We start from the raw sequence: 9,379 nt of genomic DNA, 5'->3' as shown, positions 1-9,379 counted from the left end.
TTGAGTGTTCAAATTACAGAGGTATAGGTTTGATGATTATTCCTGGGAAATTATATGGGAGGGTATTGATTGAGAGGGGAAGGCATGTACAAAATATCAGATTGGGAAAGAGCAGTGTGGTTTCAGAAGTGGTAGAGGATGTGTGGATCAGGTGTTTGCTTTGAAGAATATATGTGAGAAATACTTAGAAAAACAGATGGATTTTTATGTAGTATCAATGGATCTGGATAAGGCATGCGATTGAGTTGATAAAGATGCTCTGTTGAAGGTATTAAGAGTATATGGTGTGGGAGGTAAGCTCCTAGAAGCAGTGGAAAGTTTTCATTGAGGAGGTAAGTCAAGTGTACGAGTGGGAAGAGAGGAAAATGATTGATTCTCAGTAAATGTCGGTTTGCGGCAGGTGTGCGTGATGTTTTAGATATCTGGGAGTGGATATGGCAGCGAAGAGAACCATAGAAGTGGAATTGAGTCACAGGGTGAGGGGGTGGGGGTCAAAGGTTCCGGGAGTGTTGAAGAATGTCTGGAAGGCGAGAACATTATCTCAGAGAGAAAAATGGGTATTTTTGAGGGAATAGTGGTTCAAGCAATATCATATGGTTATGAAGCATAGGTTATAGATAAGGTTGTGCGGAAGAGGGTGGATGTGTTGGAAATGAGATGTTTCAGGACAATATGTGGTGTGTGGTGGTTTCATCAAGTAAGTAAAAAAAAAGGGAAGAGAGATATGTTGTAATAAAAAAAATGAGGTTGAGAGAACAAAAGAGGATGTATTGAAATGGTTTGGTCACATGGAGAGAGTCAGTAAGGAAAGATTGAAAAACAGGATATATGTGTCGGAGGTTGAGGGAACGAGGAGAAGTAGGAGACCAAATTGGAGGTGGAAGGATAGAGCGAAAAGGATTTTGAGGGATCGGGGCCTAAACATATAGGAGGGTGAAAGGCGCGCAAGGAAAAGAGTAAATTGGAACGATGTGGTATACCGGTGTCGACGTGCTGTCAATGGATTGAACCAGGGCATGTGAAGCGTCTGGGGAAATCCATGGAAAGTTTTGTGGGGCCTGGATGTGGAAAGGGAGCTGTGCTTTCGGTGCTTTTTACATGACAACTAGAGACTGAGTGTGAGCGAATGTGTCCTTTGTCGTCTTTTCTCAGCGATACCTTTCGCACGTGCGGGAGGGAGGAGTTGTCATTTCATGTGCGGCAAGTATGAACTATGTATATGTGTATATATGTATATGTCTGTGTATGTATATATAAGTTGAAATGTAAGGTATAGGCATGTATTTGTTGCTGTCTCCCGCGTTAGCGAGTTAGCGTAAGGGAACAGAAGAAATAATGACCCAACCTACCCACATTACGCATGTATATACATACACGCCAACACACGTACATATACATACCTATACATTTCAACGTATGCTTATATATATACACAAATATATACATATAGATACATGCATACATATCTATACTTCATGCCTTCATCTATTACCGTCGCCACCCTTCCACACATGAAATGGCACCTCCCTCTCCCCGCGCGCGCGCGAGGTAACGCTAGGAAAAGACAACAAAGGCCACATTCGTTCACACAGTCTCTAGCTGTCTTGTGTAATACACCGAAACCACAGCTCCCTATCGGACACATAAATCTTCTTTATCAATCTTTTCACTCATTCCCTCCATGAGACCAAACCATTTCAATACACCCTCTTCTGCTCTCTCAGCAACACTCTTTTTATTACCACACATCTCTCTTACCCTTCCATTACTTACTCGATCAAACCACCTTACACCACATATTGTCCTCAAACATCTCATTTCCAACACATCCACTCTCCTCCGCATAACTCTATCTATAGCCCACGCCTCGCAACCATATAACATTATTGAAACCACTATTCCTTCAAATATACCCATTTTTTCTCTCCGAGATAACGTTCTCGCCTTTCACACATTCCTCAACGCTCCCAGAACCTCTGCCACCTCCCCCTACCCTGTGACTCCTTTCCGCTTCCATGGCTCCATTCCCTGCTAAATCGACTCCCAGATATCTAAAACACTTCACTTCCTCCAGTTTTTCTCCATTCGGACTTACCTCGCAATTGACTTGTCTCTCAACATTACTGAACCAAATAACCTTACTCTTATTAACATTTACTCTCAGCTTTCTTCTTTCCCACACTTTACCATTCTCAGTCACCAGCTTCTGCATTTTCTCACCTGAATCAGCCATCAGCTCTGTATCATCAGCGAACAACAGACTCACTTCCCAAGCCCTCTCATCCACAAGAGACTGTATGCTTTCCCTTCTCTGCAAAACTCACTTCCCAAGCCCTCTCATCCACAAGAGACTGTATGCTTTCCCTTCTCTGCAAAACTCATGCATTCACCTCCCTAACAATCCTCATCCATAAACAAATAAAAAAACCATGGAGACATCACGTATCGCTGCCGCAAATTGACATTCACTGGAAACCAATCACTTTCCTCTCCTACTCGTACACATGCCTTACATTCTCGATAATAACTTTTTCGCTGCTTCTAGCAACTTAACCCCCACACTATATAAACTTAATACCTTCCACAAGGCATCTTTATCAACTCCATCATATGCCTTCTCCAGATCCGAAAATGCTATATACAAATCCTTTGTTTTTATAAGTAGTTCGCACATACATTATTCAAAACAAACACATAATCGACACATCCTCTACCAATTCTGAACCCACACTGCTCTGCCCCAATCTGATGCTCTGTACATGTCTTTACCCTCTCAATCAATACCCTCCCATACAATTTCCCATGAATACTCAACAAACCTATACCTCTGTGATTTGAGCTCTCACCTTTATCCCCTTTGCATTTGAACAATGGCACTATGCATGCATTCTGTCAATCCTCAGGCACATCATCAGAAACCATATATATACATTTATTTATACAGTAGGGTTTAGGGACAAGTCAATTTGAGGTAAGTTTGAATGGAGAAAAACTGGAGGAAGTGAAGTGTTTTAGATATCTGGGAGTAGATTTAACAACGGATGGAACCATGAAAGCGGAGGTGAGTCACAGGATGGGGAGGAGGAGAAGGTTCTGGGAGCGTTGAAGAATGTGTGGAAGGTGAGAACGTTATCTCAGAAAGCAAAATTGAGTATGTTTGAAGGAATTATGCTTCCAACAATGTCATATGATTGCAATGCTAGGGCTACATATAGGGTTGTTCGGAGGAGGGTGAATGTGCTGAAAATGAGATGTTTGAGGACAATAAGTGGTGTGAGGGGGTTTGTTCGAGTAAGTAATAAAAGGGTAAAAGAGATGTGTGGTAATGAAAAGAGTGTGGTTGAGGGAGCAAAAGAGGGTATAGTGAAATGGTTTGGTCACATGGAGACAATGAATGAGGAAATATTGACAAAGAGGATATATGTGTAAGAGGTGAAGGGAACGAAGAGAAGTGGGAGACCAAATTGGAGGTGGAAGGATGGAGGGAAAAAAATTTTGAGCAATCGGGGCCTGAACAGGCAGGAGGGTGAAAGACGTGCAAGGAATAGAGTGAATTGGAACGACGTGGTATACCGGGGTCGACGTGCTGTCACTGGGTTGAACCAGGGCACAAGAAGCGTTTTGGGTAAACCATGGGAAGTTTTGTAGGGCCAAGATATGGAAAGGGAGCTGTGGTTCCGGTGCATTATACATGACAGCGAATGAGTGAGTGTGAACGAATGAGGCCTTTGTTGTCCTTTCCTAGCCCTACCTCGAGCGCCTCCGGGGGGAAGGGGTGTCATTTCAAGTGTGGTGGAGAAGCGGCGGGAATGAATAAAGGCAGCAAGTATGAGTTATGTGCATGTATATGTCTGTGTATGTATGAATATACATGTGCATGTTCCTTGCGCTACCTCGCTAACGCAGTAGACAGCAAAAAATTATGATGAATATATAAATGAATAAAAATGTATATCTTTTCATACTATTCGCCATTTCCCGCGTTAGCAGGGCAGCGTTAAAAACAGAGGACTGGGCCTTTGAGGGAATATCCTCACCTGGCCCCCTTCTCTATTCCTTCTTTTGGAAAGTTAAAAATAAAACAGAGGTGATGATTTCTAGCCCCCCGCCCCTTTCCCTTTTAGTCGCCTTCTATGACACGCAGAGAATACGTGGGAAATATTCTTTCTCCCCTATCCCCAGAGATATATATATATATATATATATATATATATATATATATATATATATATATATATATATATATATATATATATATATATATATATATATATATATATATATATATATATATATATATATATATATATATATATATATATATTCCTATAAATCCACGGGAAAATGAAACACGAAAAGTTCCCAAGCGTACTTTCGTGTTATAATCACATCATCAGGGGAGACACAAGACAGAGAAATACAACAGTCAGTTGATATACACCGAACAGACGAAGCTAGGACGCCATTTGGTAAACATGTGATTGTCCAGAACATACAACGAGCGTTCATAAACTTTTTATTTTACAAATCTTATCAACAATAAAGTTATCTAATTTGTATAGACCATCCCTAATATCAAGATTATAATTCTTTATGTACTTAATAATAGAAGATTCAATGATATTTCTCTTTGGAATAGAGTTAGAATTTATAACTGAGATGGCGTTACTCCAGTCAATACAATGATCATAGCTTTTAACATGATTAAACATGGCATTTGATTCTTGTCCCGTTCTTATACTATATTTATGTTGCTGAAGTCTAACAGAAAGATCCTTACCAGTCTGACCAACAAAAAATTTATCACAGTTTCCACAAGGCACTTTATAGATGCAACTAAGAGAATTTTCAGGTGAATTCTTGATTAAGATATTCTTTATAGTATTATTGTTGCTAAAGGCAACGTTTATATTAAAGGATTTAAGCAACATGGGAAGCAAAGTGAAATTATCATTAAAAGGGAGAACTAAAAGATTCTTGGTGTCAATGTGAGGTTTGGGCTCAACTCTATAAAATGATTTCTTTGCTAACTTAAGGGATTTATCAATGATGTGACTATTACACGAAAGTGCACTTGGGAACTATTCGTGTTTCATTTTCCCCGTGGACTCACAGGAATATATATATATATATATATATATATATATATATATATATATATATATATATATATATATATATATATATATATATATTTTTTTTTTTTTTTTTTTTTTATACTTTGTCGCTGTCTCCCGCGTTTGCGAGGTAGCGCAAGGAAACAGACGAAAGAAATGGCCCAACCCCCCCCCCCCCATACACATGTACATACACACGTCCACACACGCAAATATACATACCTACACAGCTTTCCATGGTTTACCCCAGACGCTTCACATGCCTTGATTCACTCCACTGACAGCACGTCAACCCCTGTATACCACATCGCTCCAATTCACTCTATTCCTTGCCTTCCTTACACCCTCCTGCATGTTCAGGCCCCGATCACACAAAATCTTTTTCACTCCATCTTTCCACCTCCAATTTGGTCTCCCTCTTCTCCTCGTTCCCTCCACCTCCGACACATATATCCTCTTGGTCAATCTTTCCTCACTCATTCTCTCCATGTGCCCAAACCATTTCAAAACACCCTCTTCTGCTCTCTCAACCACGCTCTTTTTATTTCCACACATCTCTCTTACCCTTACGTTACTTACTCGATCAAACCACCTCACACCACACATTGTCCTCAAACATCTCATTTCCAGCACATCCATCCTCCTGCGCACAACTCTATCCATAGCCCACGCCTCGCAACCATACAACATTGTTGGAACCACTATTCCTTCAAACATACCCATTTTTGCTTTCCGAGATAATGTTCTCGACTTCCACACATTTTTCAAGGCTCCCAAAATTTTCGCCCCCTCCCCCACCCTATGATCCACTTCCGCTTCCATGGTTCCATCCGCTGACAGATCCACTCCCAGATATCTAAAACACTTCACTTCCTCCAGTTTTTCTCCATTCAAACTCACCTCCCAATTGACTTGACCCTCAACCCTACTGTACCTAATAACCTTGCTCTTATTCACATTATGTATATATATATATACATATGTATATATATATATATATATATATATATATATATATATATATATATATATATATATATATATATATATATATATATATATATATATATATATATATATATATATATATATATACATATATATATGTTTTTCTTTCTTTATTTTTGTTATCATACTTTGTCGCTGTCTCCCATGTTAGCGAGGTAGCGCAAGGAAACAAATGAATAAACGGCCCAACCCAACCAAATACACATGTATATACATACACGTCCAACACGCAAATATACATACTTATACATCTCAACGTATACATATATATACACACACAGACATATACATATAGACACATGTACATAATTCATACTGTCTGCCCTTATTCATACCCGGGCCACCCCGCCACACATGAAATAACAAACCCTCTCGCCCCGAATGTGCACGAGGTAGCGCTAGGAAAAAACAACAGAGGCCACATTCGTTCACACTCAGTCTCTAGCTGTCACGGATAATGCACCGAAACCAGAACTCCCTCTCCACATCCAGGCCCCACAGAACTTTCCATGGTTTACCCCAGATGCTTCACATGCCCTGGCTCAATTCAATGACATCACGTCAACCCCTGTATACCACATCGTTCCAATTCACTCTGCTCCTTGCTCGCCTTTCACCCTTTTGCATGTTCAGGCCCCGATCACTCAAAATCTTTTTCACTCCATCTTTCCACCTCCAATTTGGTCTCCCAATTCTCCTCGTTCCCTCCACCTCTGACACATATATCCTCTTGGTCAATCTTTCCTCACTCATTCTCTTCATGTGACCAAACCATTTCAAAACACCCTCTTCTGCTCTCTCAACCACACTCTTTTTATTACTACACATCTCTTTTACCCTTTCATTAATCACTCGATCAAACCACCTCACACCATATATAGTCCTCAAACATCTCATTTCCAGCACATCCACCCTCCTCCACATAACTCTATCTATAGCCCACGCCTCACAACCATATAACATTGTTGGAAACAATATTCCTTCAAACATACCCATTCTTGCTATCCGAGATAACATTCTCGCCTTCCACACATTTTTCAACGCTCCCAGAACTTTTAAGCTCTCCCCACCCTATGACTCACTTCCACTTCCATGATTCCATCCGCTGCCAAATCTAATCCCATATATCTAAAAGACTTCACTTCCTCCAGTTTTTCTCCATTTAGATTTACCTCCCCAATTGACTTGTCCCTCAACCCTACTGTACCTAATAACCATGCTCTTATTCACATTTAATTTCAGCTTTCTTCTTTCACACACTTTACCAAACTCAGTCACCAGCTTCTGTAGTTTCTCACCCGATTCAGCCACCAGCTCTGTATCATCAGCGAAAAACAACTGACTCACTTCCAAAGCTCTATCATCCACAACAGACTGCATACTTCTCTCTCTCTATCCAAAACCTTTTCATTCACCTCCCTAATAACCCTATCCATAAACAAATTAAACAACCATGGAGACATACGCACCCCTGCCGTAAACCGACATTCACTGAGAACCAATCACTTTCCACTCTTCCTACTCGAACACATGCTTTACATCCTTGATAAAAACTTTTCACTGCTTCTAGCAACTTGATTCCCACACCATATATTTTTAATACCTTCCACAGAGCATCTCTATCAACTCGATCATGTGCCTTCTTCAGATCCAGATACAGATCCATTTGCTTTTCTAAGTATTTCTCGCATACATTCTTCAAAGCAAACACCTGATCCACACATCCTCTACCACTTCTGAAACCACACTGCTCTTCCCCAATCTGATGCTTTATGTATGCTTTCACCCTCCCTATAATTCCCCAGGAATACTCAACAAACGTATACCTCTGCAATTTGAGCATTCACCTTTATCCCCTTTGCCGTTCTACAGTGGCACTATGCAAGCATTCCTCTAATCCTCAGGTACCTCACCATGATTCATACATATATCAAACAACCTTTCCAACCAGTCAACAACACAGTCACCCCATTTTTAATAAATTCCACTGGGATACCATCAAAACCCGCTGGCTTGCCGGCTTTCTTCTTCCGCAAAGCTTTTACTACCTCCTCTCTGTATACTAAATCATTCTCCCCAACCCGCTAACTTTGCACACCACCTCGACCAAAGCACCCTATATCTGCCACTCTATCATCAAACACATTCAAGAAACCTTAAAAATACTCACTCTTCCTCCTTCTCACATCACCACTACTTATCATCACTTCCATATTAGCCATCTTCGCAGATGTTTCAAATTGTTTCCAAATTGTCTTACGCATTTTATCTACTTCCTTCCAAAACATATTTTCATTCTTCCTAGAATTTAATGACACTCTCTCACCCCAACTCTCATTTGACCTCTTTTTCACTTCTTGCACCTTTCTCTTGATCTCCTGCCTCTTTCCTTTATATATCTCCCAGTTATTTGCATTATTTCCCTGCAAGAATCGTCCAAATGCCTCTTTCTTCTCTTTCACTAATAATCTTACTTCTTCATCCCACCATTCACTACTCTTTCTAATCTGCCCACCTCCCACGATTCTCATGCCACGAGCATCTTTTACACAAGCCATCACTCCTTCCCTAAATACATCCCATTCCTCCCCCACTCCCCTAACGTCCTTTACTCTCACCTTTTTCCATTTTGCACTCAGTCTCTATTGGTACTTCCTCACACAAGTCTCCTTCCAAAGCTTCCTTACTCCCATCACTCTCTTCACCCCAACATGCTATCTTCTCTTCTAAAAGCCTATACAAATCTTCACTTTAGCCTCCACAAGATAATGATCAGACATCCCACCAGTTGCATTTCTCAGTACATCAACATCCAAAAGTCTCTCTTTCACGCGTCAATCAATTAACACGTAATCCAATATCCCTCTCTGGACATCTTTCCTACTTACATACGTATGCTTATATACACCTTTCCTTGGTAAACCAGATATTCCAAATCACTAATCCTTTTTCAGCATACAAACCTACAAGCTCTTCACCATTTCCATTTACGACACTGAACACCCAATGTACACAAATTATTCCCTCAACTGCTACATTACTCAAATTTGCATTCAAATAACCCATCACTATAACACGGTCTCGTGCATCAAAACTACTAACACACTCACTCAGCTGCTCCTCAAACACTTGTCTCTCATGATTTTTCTTCCCGTGCCCAGGTGTATATGCACCAATAATCACCCATCTCTCTCCGTCCACTTTCAGTTTTATCCATATCAGTCTAAAGTTCACTTTCTTATACTCCATCGCAT

This window comes from Panulirus ornatus, chromosome 66, assembly GCF_036320965.1.
Source record: "Panulirus ornatus isolate Po-2019 chromosome 66, ASM3632096v1, whole genome shotgun sequence".
NCBI classification, from domain to species: domain Eukaryota; kingdom Metazoa; phylum Arthropoda; class Malacostraca; order Decapoda; family Palinuridae; genus Panulirus; species Panulirus ornatus.
The sequence above is the reverse complement of the archived record's forward strand: the minus strand, read 5'-3'. Positions refer to the sequence as shown.